We start from the raw sequence: 18271 nt of genomic DNA, 5'->3' as shown, positions 1-18271 counted from the left end.
GCTTTGATTATTTATTGCTAGTGTAAAATGTTTTTCACCATTTGCTACTTCGCTCAAATACCGCCGTCCCTATATGTACATAGTGTATAGTTTCAGTAACTCATGTGCCTCAGTGTTGTACAAGAACTTTAGTGTTTAATTTCTCAGACCAAGACTTCACTGAATTGTGATATCTACTATTTCAAGATGCATTGGCTGTGGACAGTTCACGGGAGGGTGACCCCCACGTGACTACCACTGTCCAATCTGTGTTTTACAGCAAGGATGAATTTGAATATTTTGTTTAATTAATCTGTTGCACTTAGTTGTGCCATTTGTCTTCATTTAGATCGCGATATTAGTTTAATTATTCCAATCTGGATAACCCGTTTCAAAACTTGATAATTATTAATATATCCAATATTTCTCATTGCACGCGTAAGCTGCTTTGCTCGGAGTCTGAACTTGGATGGGTGATCACTCACGTGACAGGCTCCTGCCAATCATCTCCCTCCACTCCACCTACATTTCACAAAATTTGACAAGTTTCGCCTAGTTGGCGCGGCGTAAATCACCTTAATTAAAAATTAAGTACCAACGCCTTAGGGCAATTTACCAACAGAGACGGTTAAAGTAGCGGTTGGCTACTAATTGCCGCCTAGCCATTGACTCGATTTTGATTTCGATTTCTCCATTCGTTAGTTAGTTAGTAGTTGTTTTATGAGTTTTGTTTAGAAACTGCGATTGTTTACTGTAGAGAATTCGCGGATTAACTTTCTTCACGTTTCTCTGTTTTGAATTAAGTTCTGTTGAACGTTTTTAGTAGTTTAAAAGATAACTACTGTGAGCTATTGAGGTATTGTACGATTATCTATGAAGAAATTTTAAGCATTTTGTTTTATTTGTTGTGATAATAACAAATTTTATTCATTTTTCATCGGACTTGTGCATTCAATTCATAACGAACCCGTTACGCACGCAACAATATTTTCTCTTATATAAAACTAGGTGTACCCGCCCGGCGTTGCCCGTGCATTTAGAAAATGCAGATAAGTGAATAGCGCAGGAATAGTAGTGTAGGACATGTAGACTGTCTCTCTCTCTTCCCCCCCCACAAGCTACAAAAAAGAAATGAATTGTAATTAATCGATTTAATGTATCGTCAAAACAGCAAACTAACGCTAGAATAAAGAAATCAATTGTTACAATCGAACGTTATTTGAAAACAAATAATAATATCAGTGAGTCAAAAAAACCGTGATTAATTAATTATAAATAATTTTTTTAAAATTTTTCTAATTCAAAAATCGAAAATCGGGCTTCGAGGTCTGGTGGCCAGCCCCTTTGTGCTTCCGTATAAAAAATTCCAGGTCCCTGCGTGCGATAGATTTGGCTGGAGAGCTCGGTCAGACAGACAGACAGACACATTACACTTGCTTTTATTATATAAATAAAAATGACTTTACGTGATGTTTGTTTTCTTTTTTTGCATTGTTTTCATAATTTCGGACGTTATAGTTTTGTGACTATTGCATGTAATTTTAAGGATATTATTTCTTAAAGTATACTTATTATGTTGCAGAGTATTAATTAATTATTATGATTAAGTTAATTAATTATTATGATGATTTCGGCTCTTTACTATAACATCTCCTTTCCGACTTCCTCAAGGGAGGGCAAATTAGTTGTTCGAGTTTACGCTTTTAGATTTTGAGCGAGTGTGGATTTCTGGCATATTCGCGTTACTTGGTTAGTTTCTGCTCAACTTTAGCAATTTTTTATTATTCGGTTTCGCGGTCTCTCACCGCCAATACTCTAAATCTGACACGCCGGTAAATTATTGAGCCAGCTTCTAATTTAGTATTTAATTGCGTAATCTTAGATTACTGCTCAACGTTTAAATTTATTGACTATTCTTATTTTAGTTTGCATTTGAACAAGCTGTGGTTATTGTAACAGAAAGTCATGCTTTTGTATTCAAAGTTTTGTTTAAATAACAACGTCGTTTATAACTTTAGTAAGACTTTGCCGTTTATCTAAGACATAACGATAATTCCCTTCACGTTTGTTAGGTTTTGGGTTATAAGACTATTTTTTCAATCGTTTTATATTACAGTACTATGTTTTTATCACGATGTTTTAAAAATAAGATGTTTTCTCCTTGCTTTCCTTTTTCCCACGATGTTTTTCACTTGCGTTATTTTCTCCGCGATGTTTTCGCCTTTTCAGCATACTCCCTATCAAAGTTACGTTTTAAGCCATTTGACAACGCAGACCTTTTAATGTCCTTGCATTCCTTATCTCGTCTATGAGGGGGTGATTAATCGCAAAGTTTCCGTTAGTAAAGTAAAAATAAATAAAATAAAAACTCTTGGCATTATTTTATCCATTAAAAGAAAGTTTTCTTTAGTTAAAAAGCATACTCTGAGAAAGTTACAATATTTTAAGTGATTGATTTTAATTTTCCCTTTCTTTGTCTGTTTTTGTCTTGTGGAAGTAGAGTGAGAAAATATAACAATTACTTTACTTTCTGAAACTATGCTTTAATTAAACACTGTATTACTTTTTCTTGGCTTCTGTAGTACTTCATCTGACTCATATCTAATTTATCCGAGTGAAAAATTTAAATGCTGTTGTAAGGTTTTATATTAATTAAACTACTTATCTTAATATTTTCTGCTTTTTGACTCTCACTAGAATGCAAATTACTTAATGCAGAGCTTTTGACAAGTATGGTTTACCGGTTCTTGGTTATCCACCACTGATATTTAACTGATTCGGTAGCCGCATTTCCTTCTGGAATATTATTATAATTTCGCTCTTTACTATAATTTCTCCTTTCCGACTTCCTCAAGAGAGGGAGCTAATTAGTTGTTTGACGCTTCTGGATTTTGAGCGAGTATGGATTTCTGGCATTTACGCGCTACTTGGTTAGTTTCTGCCCAACTTATTTAGCCAAAGCTTATTTAGGCTTGCGTCACTGTACTGTAATATTGTAATTTGACTGGAACATTTCTTCTACATTTCCCGAAATAGGCGGCCATTAAATTGGTTGGGTGTTTACTAGAATACGGAAACGCACACTAGGGCTATCTGCCTGAGGGGAGGAGTGCCTTCATGGAGAACTTTCTAAGGAAAACTGGTTCTTAGTTACATAACACATGGGCAAAACCACGAAAAACAAGCCAGCGCTTTTGACTGGGATCGAAACGGTTCGAACTCCCGGTATTCAACGATCTTAATGAGTCGGAACTGGTAGGCCGCGGCCATTGCTTTTCTGTGTAACCATGAGCTTAACGTGTTAACAAACAGGTTTATATTAAATTTTCATCCGAGCTGGTATTTACTGTAGAAAATAAGTTGAGGCGATAAGTCGTCTGTCGATCTTTATAGTTCTAGGATTTGGCTTACAGAGTAACACAGAACCGTACACTACATGTAAAATACCTTCATACATCAGGGTTCTTTCTTAAATTTCTTTCAGGTTTAAATTGTGTACTTGTATGTGCATACGTATATACTTAACTGAGACACAAAAAGAAATAAATAAAGCGAAAAATATCATTAAAATTAAAACTACTATTGCATTTAATATAAAAGAGTAAGAGATTTTTTGAAGAAAATATATACAGGTAAGTCAAATTCTTTTCCTTATGGAAACAAAGTAAAAAAAAAAAAATTAAAACAATGTTCTGCTTTTGGTTACTGAATGAAAAAAACCCAGCTGACACTCAGTAATTAAAATTAAGAACTGCAAAAGGGACAAAAACCTAAATAAATAAATATAGAATAAGGAAAAACGTTTGATTTGCTTTTGCCGTCTTCGTCAGGAAGGAGGTGCAAGGGCCAATAAAGTAAACCAACGAACTACTATACTTTTTTAATCCCAAGCATTGAAGAATTAAGCTTTGAAATAATAATACGTAACCAAAACATTTAAACTGTTTTAATTGTTTAAATTGTTTTTATTGTTTTAATTTTTGTGTGAATACTTTTTATAATTTAAAAACTGGTTTTATAAAGCAAAACCGGTAAAAGTATTTATAAAGTGGAATTGTCTTGTTTTTGTTTTGATTTTGACTTACGTTTTTCATGCTAACTATAGTGGCTACCATTTTTTGATTTATTTATTATGTCTTGGTTATTTAATTAGTTTCGCAATATGCTGAGCGAATTTAACGATTAATAATTTTAACTCTGAAATTTCTAACCTCTTGGTTACATATTATATGCCAAAGAAAGTTTCTTTAATTTAAGCGTTTTGCTGAAAAGTTTTCTTCAGTGAAGCATTTCAGTCGTCATGCCCTATTTATTTTTCCGCGCGTATCATTATTTCCTTCCTGCTAAGGTAAAAGTAAATTTCTTTCATTCTTCTAAAAAATGCTTGGTGGTATATTTTCATGGTATATTTAAATGGTATATTTCCAAGCATTCAGAACTAAAAAATATTTTTTTGATAAGTTTTTGTTTATTTCATTATGACAAAGCACTCGACGACTATCTTTTTATTCTTTGTATAAAAATGTTTCACATATATCTTTTAATGATAACAAAATTTTAATTACGTTTTTCAGGTTCAAACTTTCTTTTGTTACTTGAAATTACCCACTTATGACTGTTTACTTCGATGACTGTTCATTTATGACTTACCTTATTACTTATACGAAATTACTTACTCTTTCTAACAAACAAGACTGCAGTTCTGATAGTGAAGTTTGTGACAGTTTGTGTTGGGTATAGCAACTGCAATTTTTATCTAGTTTTATGAATTTTTTCGAGAAAATTGCATATCTTATCTTTCATAAACTCATGAACTAAGCGACTGTTATGTTTGGAAATCAGTGTACTAATAAGGCATTATCTTAGTATCCTGCGTTTGGCGAAAACAGAATAATATTCTCACTAAATGTTATTGTAAGCATAATAAGCTTTTAAAACTTCAGTATGAGAAACGATACAGACTCGATAGATATTAGGTTGTTTGCGTGGTTATTACGATACGTAACTAGAAACTGGCAATTACTAGAATATTGGCTGTCACAAAAGTGAATTAATTTCTTTAGGACAGGAGATCCCAACTAGATTGGTATTTGCTGTTTGGGGTTCGATGAAATTTTAAAAAAGTGTTCCATGATGATCAAGTGATTGATAGCTGAATATGCATCAGCAATTGGTCGGCATACTCAAGATCCCACTGATTACAAGAAATTTATTGATAATTAATTGTTTGTTAAATAAATATAATAAATAATAATAAAATAATAATAATAAATTGATAATTAATTGTTTATTGATATATACATCACGTATTGATATATTATTATATTTGATATTTATTGATATTTATTTATTATACATCACGTAATAAGGAAGAAATTTAAAATAAATACTTATACACGAAAATTGTTAAATATATTTTTAAAATCAGTAATATTTTTAAAATATATAAGTTTCTTTTTTTTTTTTTAGTCCAAAGGGATTTGAATCCCGAAGGACTATTAGTTTCGTTTTGGCATTTTGCGTCGGACTCATAAATGTCGGTTCACTTTTCAAACTGTTGCCACAAAATGTTAGAGTCCTGCATTATATTTGAAGAAATTAAATAATGAAAAATCTGCATAAATGTATGTATATTTCTCGTATTGTGATAAAACAACGGTACATAGAGTCATCGAATTTTGAATAACGTAATCCTCCAACGAATATGAGCATGTGGAAGACCAAATTTGAAATTTGAAATTTGTTTTATGATCGATTTCCTATTTTTTAAAACTTTGACGAATTTTTGATTAACAAACTCAAGGATTTCAAAGCGAGCAATGGCAACGTTGTGCAGAAAAAAACATTTTTATCTCCAGCGCGTGAGTCTCTGTATCGGAAATTCTAAAGATATGCTCGTTTTAAAACTATTTTGCGATATTGCTGTTGCACTGGATCTTATGGTTTAAGTGCGAGGAACATGATATTTAATAAAGAAAGGTAACACACAAAATGTTAAAAAACGCCCCTTTGGACGTAATTTAAAATCTGAAACATTTCAGATTTCTTTTCTTTCCTTTTTTTATTTTTATTTATTTTTTTTTTCCAATATGTGCAGTATGCAGTGGGAGATTCAAGCCAGTAACGTTTCTAAGAAAAGCAAGGAAAAAGTTGGCTGAACGAGGGAATTTAACAATTAAAAATAAGCAGCTTTATGTCAAATATTAAAAAAATTAAATCAGTGATATTAAATGTAGCCATCTCATTAATTAAAATCGAACTTTTGTGCAATTAGAATCTGTGATGCTGTTTTTGAAAACTTGTTTATATTTGTAAAATTGAAAAATAATAATAATAATAATAATAATAATAATAATAAAACATAAATCTAATAAACCATTTTTTTCCAAAACTTTTGTTTATATTCTTAATCTATCTGTAATCTTTCCATTTTTTATGGACAGTTAATTTGATTATGATTAGGTTGCATGCAACATAATATAGGGAAAAAATGTTAAAGGTAGATAAAGAAAATCATTCTTTTAAAAGGGGTCGATGCAGGAAAAGCATTGGGAATTCCTTCTCTAGAACCTTACAAAATCTAAATCAACTGATAATTAAGAACCACGTCTTTTGTTTCGTATCCTTAATTTTTAGACTTCTAAGTTACTCGGGTTTTTCTTTCTGATGTTTTAAATCTGCTTAGTTTATGCATACGTCTCGAATTCCGAAGAACATCTTCATCTTTTAGTCTTAACATTAGTAATCTAGTATTAGTAGTTTCTCCAACAACACCATTATTCCGGCAAGGAGGATGGTTGTATGGGATCTCCGTAGTTTTCTTAGTATGTTAATATAAATTCGAGCCAGGTTTCGTTTGGAAGAGATCTACGAAAGCAGTCATTTCTTAGGCCTTGTTGCTTTGTCTTAATTTGCTAGCTAATAAACGACTCTTCACTTGAATTGTAACTATTTTAATTCTGTTTATTAATGTTGAAATCTCCTCAGTATTAAAATTCATTTACTTTCTTCAGATTCATTCTGTAAAAGTCAGTGACTGGTTGACTGAATTAAGGAAAAGCACCCGATGGCCAAGAGAAGGATGTTTTATGAGAACTTGTTAATCCGAAGCTTTCTTGCGGCTGCTTACCATCATTTTGACGGCATTTGTTCATGTAAATGAATATTACAAATTACAAACTTACAAAATAAAATATATGTAAAAAAATGTAGAACTTAATGCAGGGTTCAGTGTATGCCATCCTATATTTCAACACAAATACTTAGTGTTCCACTTTTAAGGTCTATTCCTTTTAGGATTTCTTTATCTGTGTTTACAAACTACTCGTATACAATATTCTACGAAGAGTGTAAACAAATTTACTTCATAAAGGTTTTTTATATTTTTCTTTAGAAGGAAATTTTGATCGAATCATGAATTAATTTCTCACTTTCTGTTAAGACGTACCGCTGTCATATATATATATATATATATATATATATATATGTATATACAAATATATATTTTCTGGCGTAAGTTTATTCTGTCATTATAATACCACTCGTATGCCCTCTCAGGAAAGGAGACATGCCAGTGGTATATCAGACTTCCGATATCTCTTCAAAGATGATAACTTATAGCAAAGAGTTCAAAGAACTTGCTGTCTTTTAATTCTTTGCACTCTTACATTCATGCTACAGTACACGAGAGAAACCACGAAAACCCTCCTGCAGCCAACTCTTTTGCAGAGATTTCGAACGAATAGAACTATTAGCGTTCAGCGATTTTATCCATTCGGCCGCTGGTAGTTCCAAATATCAGTTAACTGAGGTCAAAGTATTCCACTGGATGGAGATACGAACTTGGATTTTCTCGCAGACTGTCGCTGTTGAAATGTTTTTCGCATCAGTTACGCTACGAATACTGTCATCATTTAAAATCAGCAAACACATTTTCTCCTGAAGAAGAACCTATGTGTGATTACCTTCGAAACTGGTAGGGGTTCATTCGAAATCTATGCCAGTCTAAAGTTGTCTTTTTCATAATTTTATATTTCTATATTCGCGCACTTCTTTTGTAAGAAGTATCATCTTTTTAATTTCTTCCTGCCTCGAAAGTATCACATGATTAGCCAGTTTTCATTACACAAATTCATGAAAATTTGATCTCTTCTGTTTTCTAAAATCACAATATGAAAATTAGCAACTTTTGTAAGCCGTTATGCAAATATAACAAATTTGAAAATAAGAAAAAAAATCCTGGTTTCATCGCATTCTTAATATGATAATTGTTGATGTTTTAAAAAGAAATATCTTTAAATGGTACATAATCTATTATATTAGAGTATACGAAGTTTATCTGGCTTGGGAACGTGTCTTTGTAAGTTTATCTGGCTTGGGAACTTAAACAAATAATAAAAATATAGACCAATACAATTAACCCTCATCCTACTCAAAGGATATTAACCCATTCTACTCAAAAGATAAATAACTCAGTAATCTGGAGTGAAATTCAGCCGTTCACCGGTTACTCGCTCAAAAGCCTAGTATCGAATGAAGACGACTGTTTCGGTTCAATATTTGAATTTTGAAATCTAGCACAGATATAAATTAAATCTAGCAAATCCGATAATCTAGCACAGATATAAATTATTTTTCACTTTATTGTGCAGGTCTTGTTTCAAAACTGTTTGCACTTTGATTATTTCCTTAATGTAAGAAATAGGATTATATGAACATATGAAGGAAGATTCATTCGCGCGTAATGGAGAATGGCTCAAAAACTAAGTGAATTTCATCCCCCCAGTATTCTCTTATTTTTTTATACTGAACCAAATATTCTGCAGCTGACTATCAAAAGGTTTTAGTTTAAGCTTATCTGTCAATTCGTTTTTCACAGCTGTTTGAGCGCAGTCTAATTTTCCTTGTTGGAAATAACCATCTGTCTTCAGGTAGACTCACTATGGCTGCCTGTTTAAATGGAAGAGGAAAAGTCTAACCTTTTGTGGCTTTCATATCAATTGTCTTTTCTTATAGAGATTTTTCAAACGCTATAAACAAAACAGCTGCTCGAATGGATTTACCAGATGTATGTCGTTCGTAATGTAAGCGACCTTCTGATGCACTATGCGTGTTTCCCTTCTTTACCTGGCCTAGAACTTCAAAACTCAATAAAAACCTTGGAGAAATATGTATTGTTCTGTTTCTACTACTCGAGAGAAGACTTTGGAATGTTTTATTCCTAAGCTTTGTTGTGACTGCGAATCTTACCATGTCAGTGATTTTCACACTATTTGCAGATGTCGTTTATCCTACTGTCACTAAGGTTTATATAAAGTATATACTGTAAAATCTTACTGTGCATATTGCTTTTCCCAACTGAAGTTATTAGTTTTTGATTTTATTTAAGACACAAAATATTTGGAAATAATTATCTTATCTCTTTTCTGTTGTGATGATACACAAGATTTTGCAGGGCAACTTAAAAATTAAATTACTGCTTTCTTCAACACTCAAAAACTACGGTTGCTATTAATATCTTTATAATTAATTGCTGCTTTAGAAATAAGATAAATTTATTGCTGAACATAAATTTCACCCAATTTTAATTACATTTTTCATAATCGATTATTTTTGGAAACTCTTAATGTTTTGTTTATATTTAACATATGATTATAATCATTTTAATCGTAAATGATTATTTTTGGCAATTCTTAATGTTTTTTTTTTTTTTTTACATTTAGCATCTGATTTAGCAAGCAGTTTTCAGCGCGGCCATTATACTTCATTAGCTAGTAGCGCATACAGTCTATTAATGAGACACTACACGAATCTTCTTGCGTGCGATGTGACAGAGATTTGTACCTTAAAAACAGCTTTTAATACTATAGTAATAATAAAATAATATGTAAAAAATAATACTAATACAAAGAAGATATGATACAAAAGTAATATAATACATTAATTAATAACGTAATCATACGCAAATAAAAAAATAATAATACAATGCTACATAAAAAGATAATAATTCAAAGATATATAAATAGAAATAATAATAGTAATAGTATTAATAATAAAAGTTTAAACAATAAACCGAGTTCCGCAAGGCAACAAATGCTTAAGAACTCCCGACAAGGTCAGAAAAAACAAGGAAATGTTCTACACTCACCTTAACTGTAGTTCTGGTAGTCGCATATCTGACAGCGGAATACGATATCTTTTGCACCTTCTACAGCTTTGACGCAAAATGGCCTAAAATAATTGATTAAAAAGAAAAATAAATGAAATTAAATAAATCTTTCAAAGATTTATATGTTTATGCATGAAAATATATTCAAATTAACATTAATTTTCGAAAATGATTTGTTAAAAAAGATTCAATTTTCATTTCCTGTAAAAACAGAGTTACCTATCTCTTATTCGAAAAGGGAATTTAATTGTGTTTGATTATGGCAGAGCACAATTTAGGGCTATCTGCCTGAGCTCACTTGGAGGAATTTTTATGGGAAACTGGCTGGTATTTATGCTACACATGCGAAAACAAACAGGAAAACAATCATTCAGCCAATCCCTTCGCTGAATCAAGTGTTTAGCTATGTTATAAACTTGGTTCTGGTGGTTGCAAAAATTATTATCCGAAATTAGATCCGCTGTATTTCTTTCGGGAAAACTAAGATTGCATTTGATCGTTTTGATCACGTCCAAGCCACAGAGCTGTGTGCTTAAGGATGAACGGTATTCTCTCGTTTACAATTTCAAATACCGTAATTATTAGTTAAGCTTGTAAAACTTTATATGATCTTACAGTGTCATGAAAAATGGAAATTCATAAAAATGTCATTTATATGTTAAATTTATAAATATGACAATTGTTTTCTGGGTATGAGAATATTTTTAAGAAATTAAATTTCTTTTTAACGCACTTATGCGCTTCGAATCTGTCATATAAAATTAATTCTAAAACTGTACTTGTAGGATTACCTTTGAGAGTTCACATTTTCAAAGATCAGCAACTGGAAAAATGAGTGTTTTTTCTATTATACTAAAACCTGACAGCGCTTGAAAGTAGGCAAGAAAAAGCATCAAAAAGCATCTATGAAGAAAAGGATTTTAAGGAAAATTTATCTGACAGAAAAGGAATACATTTTTTTTTAAATAAAGCATCTGCACTATTTAAGATTCCTCCTTTTTTTTCCTTTCATTTCCTTAAATTTAATGAAATATCTCTGTATGTAGATGAAATCACTCCCGTTTAGTGAGTTTTCTTTAAATTTGGCTTAAACTTTTGCTTATTTGTTTACTACTTCTTTAAAATTTTATCATACTTATTTTGTTTGAATTTCAGCTACTGTGAGGAATTTTGCTTAAATTGAATATAAAGTTTGTTCATAAAACAACGTTTGTGGTTTAAATAAGTTTAATTTAATCCCTTATTTTGCGATTAGTTTTCGAACAACCGCCCCATTTCGCACCATTTAATTCTAGTGCATTCATTCCTTTACAGAATAATTACAAATCCGAATTTGAGTGCATTGTAAAAACAAATTAGCGAGAATTATTCCCAAACGTGATATTTCAGATCTTTTTAATATTTTGTCGGATGTAATTATTTGATATGCATATGTATTTCAGTGTTTGGTGCAGAGTATAAAATTTGATAGTTAACATAATTAGTTATTAATAATCAGCATAATTAACTCTGAATAATATACTTTTGATGTTGATATAATTAAACTTCAGGTAGAGAGTGACTGACATTTTCTTCAAGACCTTGCAAACCAGTAATCATTTCAACGTCAAGTTATAAAGAATCGTCGTTTCCCCCCGTTACGTCTTCTCATAATGTTATAAGGTATTTTCCCCCTCCTTCCAGCATGCCCTAGTGGTGCAACGACCACTAGGGCATGCTGGACCTCGACCTCGATCTCACGAATAAAGCACACTCGGCTCATATTCGTGAGGTCGAGGTTCGAGTCCCAGCGAGGGCATTGCACATTCTTCGCCCCTCCTACTTCAAAACAACCTAATGACTCTAGAAGTAGCTCCTGAACTAAAACGTTGTGGACGGTAATTCGTCACCACCAGCATTTGGCAACTAGTTCCCCTAATCTCCAGTCGCCCTTAATAAGGGGGAATATATAAGGTATTTTCTCCCGCTTTCCAGCATACCTTAGTGGCGTAACGCTAGCACACTCAGCGCGTATTCGAGGGGTCCAAATTCGAGTCCCAGCGAGGGTATTGAACATTTTTCACGTCTCCTGTTTCAAAACAATCTAATGACTCTAAAAGTGCGCTTGAAAGATGTAGGATGGCAATTCGTCACCACCAGAATTTGGCGACTGGGTCCCCTAATCACCAGCCGACCTTTGAAAAAGGGGGGTATATAAGGTATTTTTCCTCACCTTCCAACATGCCTTCGTAGTGTAACGGTAGCACAATCGGCGGCCCTTATTTGAGAGGCCCAGATTCGAATTCTTGGCGAGGGCACTTCACATCTTTCACGTCTCCTGCTTAAAAAAATAAATAAATAAAATAAAAAATAATAATAATAAAAACAAAATCTGAAATGTTTCAGATTTTAAATTACGTCCAAAGGGGCGTTTTTTAACATTTTGTGTGTTACCTTTCTTTATTAAATATCATGTTCCTCGCACTTAAACCATAAGATCCAGTGCAACAGCAATATCGCAAAATAGTTTTAAAACGAGCATATCTTTAGAATTTACGATACAGAGACTCACGCGCTGGAGATAAAAATGTTTTTTCTTCACAACGTTGCCATTGCTCGCTTTGAAATCCTTGAGTTTGTTAATCAAAAATTCGTCAAAGTTTTAAAAAATAGGAAATCGATAAAACAAATTTCAAATTTCAAATTTGGTCTTCCACATGCTCATATTCGTTGGAGGATTACGTTATTCAAAATTCGATGACTCTATGTACCGTTGTTTTATCACAATACGAGAAATATACATACATTTATGCTGATTTTTCATTATTTAATTTCTTCAAATATAATGCAGGACTCTAACATTTTGTGGCAACAGTTTGAAAAGTGAACCGACATTTATGAGTCCGACGCAAAATGCCAAAACGAAACTAATAGTCCTTCGGGATTCAAACCCCTTTGGACTAATAATAATAAACTGATGACTGTAGAATGTAAGTGGTCAGTACATCCATTTGGAAGATGGAAGAACCATGTTTCGAATCCTGAAGAGGGTACAGTTGATTTTTCATGCATCTTGGTACGAAAAGTCCTAATAGTCTTTACAATAACGCCCGAACTAAAATGTGATGGTCGAGAAACTCGTCACTATCTGGATTTGGGAGAATAAGTCTTATGCCTGTAGCCATTTACGTATAAATGGCAAAAAATGTTATTACATGATCTCCTGCGTGTTGTAATAGTGTAAGTGATTAACACATCCATTTAGCAATCGGGTGATCTATAGTTCGAATCACACAGTTGATTTTTCACGCATCTTGTTCCAAATAACCTTATAGTTCCTGCGACGCATCATACGTGGATTTGGGGAAAAACTCAAACCTACATCGCAATTTATCAAGGAAACCCCTGTGTTAATCAACAAAGACAGGTAGAGATAGAGTATGGAAAAAAACTTTAAATTCCCATTAATAATAAAAGAATTGCAATAGTGTTATCAAAGTTATGATATGATAACACTATAATGTCTCAAGAATGTATATTGTCTTATACAAGGTTCCCTGGCATACACGATCAACTTGTTGGCCAAATATGCTGTATCAGAGCGTCTAAATTTGTAAACAACTTCGAATATGTATTTTTATTTGTATTGAATTAAAAACAATCCTTCATCACTGTAAAATAATGCCTAAAATTTATCAATCTTACACGCTACCATTGTTATTATGAAATTGCAACTCAGCATTCAAAATATCGAGAAGATTAAGATAACCTGTGATATTTGTTTTTATGATTTCTAAGCTCGAAAGTTGTTTATCAAAGCGCGTATTACGCTGAGTAAGTGAAATAGCGGAGCTTTTTAAATGTTCCTATTATTTAAGGAAATCAAGAAACGAAACGAAAATATTTATCTCTGATTACGATGGTATGTGGAATCTGGTTATAGGTATATTTGATTTTGGTGTGCAACTATTATCTCTTTCATTCTTCTTCATCACCCCGTCCCATTTGAGTTCTTTCTGTTCCAAGATCTAGTGAAATTGAGATATAATTCGATGTTTCCTTTACTTGTTGCATCAGTCTGTACTTTAAACATCGTGCTTAAGATATTTGACTGCATTGTTACGCCTGCATTTTGCTTTCGTAATTTCACGAGGTAGGGAAAGATAAATGATAAACGTCTGGATTAACTACTCATTGTTCCTTATCAAACAGAATGAAATTGATTCCTAGGAATAGTGCGTTTCACAGAACTTTTTTCCGGCTAAGAATTCATTTCAGGAAATATTATAATGAAGCATTTTTTTCCCCGTATTTGCAGTAGTTAAATATCTTCCATGTTGTGGAGTTTCTTCCCGTAATTTTTAATAGTTTCTGAAATAAAATTTGAAGAATTTTCTTCAAATGAAATTACAGTTCCCATAAACTTTAATATAACTTTGTTTTAAATTTTTACAATCACAAAAATATTAGTGGTTTAAAAAGGTTTGTCTTAAAATTTAATGAGTTATATTTAATAAAAATATCCATAGAATATCAACTTCTGTTGCCATGCCAGCGATTCAGTTTAAATATCCTCAATTGTTAAACGCATTGCTTCGTTTTTCATTCGAGTCTGTTGCCATTCGTCTAAATGTAATTTATTTATCTTTCAAATTTAATCTGTTGTTGATTAACAAACTAAGGTATTTAAAAGCAACGTTAAAATACAACGCAACACACAGTGTAATTTATGAAAAAGCTAAATCTGATAGCGCAGTTCACTCAGCACTTAAACAACTCGCAGTAACAGTAACCAAGAAATTAAGCTGAGATGTGAATCCATTTAGCAAGTAAAAGATTTATAGATTGTAAAGGCAAAAGCAGAGTTATATGCTCATGTTTATCAGCTCCGAAAAATTTAGTGGTCTATGATGAACTGCATTATCAGTGCATTTGCCATTTAGAGCAACAATTGTCAAATTTCCAGATCAGATGTTTTGCCATTTCATGAGTAATAAGATGTTTAGCTTATCTTTCAAATTAAAACTATATTAGTTAACAAATTAAGCGTTTTAAAAATGATATGCCTACTTCTTATTAATTTGTGCTGTTATTTTTACGATGTAACTTATAATATATTTAAGTAGGAATTAATAATTACTACAAACATTACTATTACTACTGCAAAAGATATATATATATATATATAATGCCACACATTGCAGTTCTTAATTCGCATAATTCTTTGAACTTCACCTAACGCAGGGTTTAGGTAATACTATTTTATAATGATAATTTATTATCATTTTCACCTGAATCTAAACCAAGATCACTCTTGTCATTAAAATCAGAATTATTTCTATTCAACTTAATGTACATCAGCTTTTTTTTTAAATATTTTGCTTGGTTAGCATTCGTTTTCTTTTTCGTGTGCATGTTTTTAACTACTATATTCAGTTTGTTCTTTACAATCTTTTTGATAACCTAGATTTCCCTAATGAAAGCGAGTCAATACAAATTAGGCTTCTGATATCAGTCTCATGTTTGTGATTTCAGCCTTTATTGTGTGAGGTTTGCATTAATTAAGCTTCCACTTTTCACTTGTGACGCAACGCAAAAAGTTTGAATACTTAGTCTGGAACGTCAACAAGCCAGATTATGTCAACGGAGTGGTACAAGTGTTGAATACGACTTAATAACTAGAAATAAGAAAAATGAATTGATACATATTTAATGTTTATGACGCATTATTCAACGTTTGCGACGCGTACACATTCCGTATTTTTGCTCCAGAAAGCTTGTTATGGACATGTGTTTCTTCTTCGTTGCGCAATAACGTATATATGGTCACAAATAAAAATACTAATTATTATTTAAAAGATGAAGGTCAATTTCGGGATATTTTTCAAGCTGAAGTATACACGCAGTTTAATTGCATTGCGTGATACATTCTAAAGCAAAGTCATTTATGCTATAACAAAACAATTATAGTAACTTTAAATCTTTGCCCTGATTGAAATTTGCCCTTATTTCGTGGGTTGATAAGAGAAATAGACTATTTGACTTCCTTCATGTGTCCCATAAATTCAAATAAATTTCTTTTAGAAAGCTCTTGTACGAAAATATTACCTTTTTAAGCAGATTAACCTTGCAAGCTTAACCATAATTAACTTATAAGGTTTCCTAATTAACTATCTACTATTTGATTCGTTTAACAGATCCTATTTTGAAAAAGTTTGAATTTGAAGAATTTTCATTTTCGAACCGAACAGAAATCTAACTATGTTTTAGTATCACAGGTAAGAGGTACAACTGAAGTAAAATATTATTTATAACTGTATTTTGTAGTAGTATAACTAAAAATTCCCAAATACTATCCAATGTGGGGGATACTTGCGAGGTTTCCGGAAGTGTGATATTTGACGAAATACAACGGAAAACCTAATTTTCAACTACTAATAACGCGGCTTCTGCTTACGGGGATTGCAAGATATACAATTATTCGCCAGATACACAAGCGGGTCAGGATTAACAGCACTCTCTTCTAAACTACAAATTCTCTCGCTGTATAAACTTAACCTAATCTGCATTCTGGTAGTGGCTGATGGAAGAAATAAAAAGCACAGAAGATAACTAATTTGAAAATAGTGTGTTAGCTAAACTGAAACCTTACAAAGGAAAAAAATAAGCCATTTAGTTCTTTCCTCTTTGTTAGTGCTCAGTGGTGTAAATACAGTTAAGTAAATATCGTGAGCTGTCGTCTTCAGGCGGACCTTTTAATTTACAGAAGGCAAGAAACCCGTGGAGCTCCACGCAGACAATCTGCTTAACAACAGGGAAAGGAACCTGGCAGAAACTAACAATGTTCTTTGATCATTTTTACTAGATTATTATTAGGCATACGTACTAAAAGTTATCATGAGTATGTTAAACGATCTAATAATAAATAATAAAGCATTACGTATAGCTAAATAATACAAGAATTTATTACAAATTAGTTCAAAATTTAAAAAATAATAGTAAATATTTTCATAATTAGAAATTATTATATTTAGTTGCAACTCTTAAGAGGAGTCATTACATCGAATTGCAATTTATCTGTTTTTAAAATGCTTTGCCTCTAACATCATAAGAATTAATTGGAAGCTCGCTAATGTACTGGATGGAGGCCTAGCCTAAATCTTTCATTGAGATCGATTATCTGCTGGTCTTAGAAAGTCTTTGGTTTGGTTTATTCGATTATGACAAAGTACTCGAGGGCTACCTGCCTAAGGGGAGGGTTGCCTTTGTGGATGACTTTCTAAGAGAAACTAACTCGTAAATGTTACACATGAGTGAAACCACGGAGTCGCCCATACAGCCAGGCCGTTCGCTGGGGATTCGAACTACTGACTGAATTCCCAGCGTCCAGCACTGGTGAGGCTAGAGAGTTGCGCAAAAGCTAACGTACTCATGTCAACTCTATGAAAAGTATAAGGTATTTTCACCCTCCTTTCAGCATGCCTTTGTGGTGTAACGATAGCACACTCGCCACGTATTCGAGAGGTTCAGATTCGACTCTCGTCGAGGGCATTGCTCATTTTTCACGTCTCCTGCTTTAAAATAACCTAATGACTCTACAAAAGAGGAAAAAAGTTAGAGTCGAAAATATCAGTGTATTGTACTTATAATGCACTCTCTTACTGAGAACAGTTGCGGATATGTGTTGAAACCAGAATACCTGAATTGAAATTTTTCTTAAATTGATAAGCTTCAGTTCTTAGAAAGCTACGTTAAAAGTCAATGTACTCATGTTGTATCTGTAACGTGTTTTCATATACAAAAGCTTAAGTGTAAAAATTTATTTAAAAGTGTTTGAACTGAAATGTTTTGTGAAATGATGTAGCGACAGTTCTTAAAAATCTGCATTAAAAGCCAGTGCACTCACGGCAATTCTGCAAAAAGGAAAGCTCAGTTGAGACTCGAACCTGGACCTCTCTAATACGCGCTGAGTGTGCTACCGTTACACTACGAAGGCATGCTGGAAGGAGGAGAAAATATCTTATACTGGGGAAAAAAGACATAATCATGTAAACTGTACAGTTTTCAAGTGCTTTTTGGTCAAATTCCATTGATTTTCTTCTAGGATTAATTTTATTTAGATTCAGTTTGGTTGCTTCCATTGCT

The 18271-nt window shown here is 32.4% G+C and overlaps 1 protein-coding gene across 7 annotated transcripts in view; it reads left to right on the top strand.

The window, feature by feature from the left end:
• LOC118179676 (solute carrier family 15 member 2) overlaps positions 1 to 18271 on the top strand; it is a 196524-nt gene that overhangs the window by 87108 nt on the left and 91145 nt on the right. The gene's annotated exons all lie outside the window — the stretch shown is intronic.

Source organism: Stegodyphus dumicola, chromosome 6 (assembly GCF_044657685.1).
Source record: "Stegodyphus dumicola isolate Sdum_Otavi_A_Nest chromosome 6, ASM4465768v1".
NCBI lineage: Eukaryota > Metazoa > Arthropoda > Arachnida > Araneae > Eresidae > Stegodyphus > Stegodyphus dumicola.
Note: the sequence above shows the minus strand (reverse complement) of the source record. Positions and strands in the feature narration are given on the sequence as shown.